Below are 5,934 nucleotides of genomic sequence, written 5' to 3' on the forward strand. Positions count from 1 at the left end.
GAGACGGCAATATTATTGATAAGAAAAAATGAGATAAGATTAACTTTACTGATGCATGAACGAACACTTACGTGTCAGAGCAGCAAATGCACAAAATAGCTTAATATGTAACCTTTAAGAACGGAACATTCACTGCACACAAAATTAATGAAAAACAAGAAAAATGTACCTAATGCAATATATACATTAATAGTAACAAAGTGTATTTAGACAAAATAAATACATAAATAATAAATTTGACGAGAAGACAGGTAATACTCGCGAGAAAATGTGCAGAAAATCTGTAGGATCCTTCTTGAACTTCACATAAAGAAAGAATTGATCCCTGAGGAAATTCTTGTGCCACAGATTGCTCAAAAATTACAGTTACATAAGAATGAAAACAATAAGAGTAATAAATATAAAGCGTATAAGGACCAAAAAATAGTGCCCAATAGAATAATACTAAAATTTAGATGAATGTGAATTAACACAAACTAAATAATAAATTGTTATATATTGAACGTATAAAAAAAATATACTGAGAGTATTTTCTTTTATTAAAATCCAATAGTCATCTCATTATTCTATCATTATTATTGTTATTATTATTATTATTATTATTATTATTATTATTATTACAACTTGTTTATTTATTATTTATATTTAGTGATTGTGATTGAGCATATTTCTTAAAAATATTGCTGGAAACTTGTAAAAAAAAAATTACGTTTTACTTTTTTATTTAAAAAATCTAAAATTATTCATTCGGTTGCAAATTGTGTCACTGGCACTGAAACCCCCCATGTCCACATTGCCGTCAAATGAGAGGTAATTGTCCGCGACAACAGTTTGATACAGTCGTTGAAATTTGGCACTTTTATTTTACAAGGCTCGATAAGTCTGCTTTCCGGTATTCTCGTGAACAATGACGAACTTGATGCTGCCGCTGGACGCGTGCCTCTTCTCGCCGGAAGTGTTGGTCCAGCAGCAGACAGACGTCCTGACATTGTCATCGAGATTCATCATTTTAATGTTTAACACAGCGTCAGTGTCAAAGAGTGAAGTCAAGCAGAAATAAAGCTGTCATAACAGAGCGTAGAGAACACAACAAAAGAGCTCAGTGTGATTGAATGGAAACATACAGAAGACAGGAGCAGTTACTCAAAACCAGGATTAGAAAAGAAAGCCATTAACTTACTGAGACCTTTCTCAAGAACAGTCAAGACTTCATCTCTTTCTTAACCACCGTTTACTTAACAATCTATCTATTACACCTGCAGCATGTGCTAAATACTTTACTTATTCGTGTCAGTTGTTTAAAATTGATGGTTTCTCCATTCTCTAGAGGTGGGGGACTTTAGTCACATGACTTCATTCAAGTCAGACTAGAGTCATAAATTTGAGGACTGAAACTTGCTTGAAAACGACAGAAAGCACTTGACTTTGACTTGGTATGCATGACTTCAGACTTGACATAGACTAGTTGAGACAGATGACTCAATAGGACTTGACATTTTGTAATTAAATATTAACATTTTTCTAGTTATGAGGAGAAGTTACATTTGGGTTATTGTGCTGTGTACCCAAACCTGGCAACCTGCTGGTGAGCAGCAGACAGGCAATGCACAAATCAGCTATCATGAATGGGACTGGAACAAAAAAAGACAAAAAAGACAATTGGGACTGATTGATTTGAGGCCACATAACTCATTAATCTATGCAGGCATGTTACTAGCTAACACAACTGTGTTTGATTTAATAACTTGGGTAGATTATCAGAATTTTGTATAATTTGTGACTTGCTTGGTTTGAGCAATGACTTAACTTGCTTGATTCTCACCACAGTAACTTGGGACTTGAAGGTTTTAACACTTCAGACATGCTTGCGATTTGCTCACGTGCTACTTAAACTGGTATTTAACTTTGCACATCCGCAAGTGTGCAAAGGCCTGTAAATTTCATCCGAAGAGGATGTATGTGAAGGCTCTGTGTGGACATCTGTGTATCCCCAATTTGATGTTGATCGACTGTGCGTATGTGTGGACTCTGTGGTGTCAGCAGCTGTCCATAGATGCGTCCATTCTTGCCATTCTTGTATATTTGGGGAGGACTTCTAATGGAAGCCATGTTTATGACACTTTTTATCGTTTTGCTTAAAGTAAAGTATTTACAATGCTATCTCAGGAAAACTGTGTTTGAAATACATTGAGTCATTTCTGTAAGATATTTAGGGAGTCTGATGTGAAAATAAAAATAATGCATAACCTTGTGTAGCTTGTTAATGAACCGACTTATTGCCAGGAAGTGATAAAACCAGGCTATTGTTAGCCGTTAGCCTGAGTTTACAACCCAGCACTAAAAGAAGGCGACCGAGAGTTGAGTGACAGTTTTAAAAGGCCATTGTAGCGCTTTATAAAACGGCCTGACATGTGAAATGTGTTTCAGGTTAAAACAGAGTGGTTGTCATGAAAGGAGCACAGAGTTATAAAGTGGGACTTTTATTGAAGTTTCATAGTATGAAGCCTATCTAACTCAAATCCAGCTTCTCCAGAGAGAAGTTTCTAGATGACTGACTGGGGAACAACAGAAATAAATCAGTAAAATTCACAATTTTCCTCTAGGTTGCCCCAAAGTCCTCTGGAAGATGAGGCCCCAGTATTATGTAATAACACAGGTGTCAACTTCAGGCCGTTCTAAAGTGTTTTACAGCATGAAAGATCTTGTAAAGCAACAATAAACTGTGTTCTCAGTTTGTCACATAAAACTAGGTCTCAAAGTCATGGAAGAATGAACAGTTTTCTCTGTTCTGAAACGCTGGGGGCGTGTCCACTCCACTGTCTCAATGTCAAACACCACTACGACCTGAAAATGACCTGAAACATGGACTCTGTCTAGCAGCTTTATTGGACATGTCCAGACATGTTTAAGGCATGAGAGCCAGAGGACGGTGACCGGATGGTATGTTTTTTTCTTCTGTGTCAGGTTGTTGGAACTGAAGTGAACTGCTGGACTGATTTGGACTAAGAGAGCTGCTGAAGGTACAGTAGGTTCGTAACTGGCTGTTAGTGAAGGTGAGGAGAGGGGGTGGTGATGTCTCTTGTGTGTTGGTTCATGGGACTTATATAGCATAGATCATGGCTCCTGAACACAAAAATTGCGAACATCAGTTTACCAGTGTGACTCCACAGTTCAGTAGTTCTCAGTCTTTTCACATGTTTTCAGCAACTATTTTTCTAACATTTATAATGTGTTTAGATGAAAGAAACTTTTTTTTTCTTTACACAGACTTTAACAAATCAGCAGATTAAAAACATTTTGATAAACACCATGCCATGAAAGTGGTCCCCTCGAGGGAAGTCTTCACCAGAGGTGTGAACTGAGTCACATGACTTGGACTCAAGTCAGACTTGAGGCACAAATTTGATGATTTCAGACTCGACTTGACAAAATCAATGAAGACAACTTGGCAACAGGCAACTTCACTTGGACACCAATCAAGCATTCAATCAAGGTACAGCAGACAACCATGAAGAACCAAGATGTTACATTACTGAGCTCCAGTTGGAAAAAATGAAACCAAAGATAATTTTGTTCGCGTACAAAAACTACAAGTTGGCAAAAGAAAAAAAAATCACAGTGTGAATTGTTTAGGTTGAAAATTACAGACAAAGCTGCAACAGCTACCAGCTTTGCTCGACATTTGAAGTTACAGAACGGTAAGTCGAGGCTAGTGGGCTACTGCTTAGCTAACGTATCAGTGAGGCTGGAAACTCACTGTCACATTATGATTTGTTTCAGACTCGAAACGCAAGGTTGATTTTTTTGGGATGTTTCATGGGGATTTTAAGTCCAGGCTGGGTTAGCATGGCTCTTATCCGCTCTCCTCCCGGGGTGGTCTGCAGCAGTGCATCCTGCTAATCTCTCTGGTGGTTGAAACATGCTGACTGCATCTTCTGTTAGACCTTCATGTTAAAAAATACAGTGTAATGAAAATATATTTGCAACTGTTCAATAAATATGACATATAAACATTTTCTATTTTTGTTTTTCAAAAGGAGAAATATTTCATTTTTGTGTGTGGCAGGGATTTTATGGAGCATGTCAGGGGGACTGGGGCTCACGGCTTCAATATTTCTAAGATCCTGGGTTTGGTCCTGTCCAAACATATATGCAAAACTAAATATAAGGACACAAAAATGGTGAAAGTAAATATGAAAAATGAGTGTTCAGCCACCTGCTGTTTGGACTAACTGTCTGTGTTGTTTGACATAATAACCAGTTTGGCATTTTGGCTGCAGGAATGAGAGCATGTCTGTCCTAACTGCAAACAAAGACTGTCTCCACTCCAACACATTAGACCTGCATAATAATATACATGATTATGCAGACCTAGAACATTTTTATTCACTGGCTAACTGTGGCCTTTTCACTCCCATTGATCACTTACTTCTCATTGCAAATGTTACATTACTATCCATGCATCAGCGACTTCTCCTTTTCTGTCAGACTCTTCCTCCCGCAGCATGTGAAGGAGGAAGGGAGGAAGGGAAGAAGGGAAGAGGGAGGGATGAGGACTCCCCTTCCCCCTCCCGATGTGTCAACCATAATTAACTCTGCCACTGTTGCTCCACTTTGGTTTTGCAACGCAGTCAGAGACTCAAACCGCAGCAAAGTGTCATCTCCTGCTCAGACCGAGGCGGGTACTGCTGCTGCGAGGAGGCCAGCAACGAGTGTTAGTCTGCTCAGTCACTGATTCACAAAATTCACCTACACTGTAAAAACAAAAAAAATTGAGAAAACTCAACATTTCAAGGCAACTTACTGCAATACACTTAAAACTTGAAAAAGTTTCGAAAAAAGTTTTATCAACTACTAATCTTTGTTGAGATATTCTTCTTTAGATAAACTTGAAGGTTCGAGTTTTAGAAACCCCCAAAAATCATTTTAAAGATTACTGAGTAAACTCATTGGAGCAGAAATGAATAATCGTTAATATTTTTTTATGTTTTAGATTAAAACCATTTAATTTTCAGCCACTCAAATGATGACAAATGAAGTTCACAACTCACTGTGAACAATTTTTCAAATCTTTTTTTTAGTTTCTATAACTCAAATAGTTAATTTTATAAAACAGGAAAAGTAAATTATCTCAACTGGCAGTTTTAAGTTGGCAAAACTCTTTTTATTTAAAAATTTGAGAATCTGAGTTGGACTCAAAACTCAAAAATCTATTGCAGTAAGTTGCCTTGATTTTTTTTTTATAGTGTTCTAGCCAACCAGGTAGTCTTTGCAACATATTTATTCTCCTTCTCCTTGGTTTATCAAAAGGCATTCTGGGAAATGTAGGACTTATTAATTAAAGTAGAAATTTACGAGGCAGGATCAAGAGAAAGTCATGACAAGTCCTGTAAAAAATAAAAGATTTTTATACACGCAAAGTCTTGCTCATACAAGATAATGACTTGTCTGAACTTGCACATGCAAGATATTATCTCATATTAACTAATATCTTGTTCATACAAAATGATCGCTTGTGCAAACAGGTGCTCACAAGATATTTGACATCTTGTTTGTGCAAGAATATTATCTTGTGCTCACAAGACATGACATAATATCATATTAGACAGTGTGGAATGTTTTTATCCCTTGTTTATTGCAACACTAACTCATTCCAGATAGTACAACAGGTTGCCTAATACAACTATCCCTCACCACCCACCCCACCCCTTTACCCTCCACCAACCAACCAACCAACCAACCAACCAACAGGACAGTAATTCCTACACAAAGTATCCTTGCATAGACTGAAGATTTTCAAGTTAGATATCAAATTTGTTTAGAATAAAATTTTGTTAGTGCATCATTGAAGTGGCGTGTTTGAGTGATTTATGAGTGATTAATGAGAATTTTCTTTCAGATACGAACACAATTCATGAGGTCCAGACCTGTTGT

The sequence above is a fragment of the Lutjanus erythropterus genome, chromosome 16 (genome assembly GCF_056507025.1).
Source record: "Lutjanus erythropterus isolate fLutEry1 chromosome 16, fLutEry1.hap2, whole genome shotgun sequence".
NCBI classification, from domain to species: Eukaryota; Metazoa; Chordata; class Actinopteri; order Lutjaniformes; family Lutjanidae; genus Lutjanus; species Lutjanus erythropterus.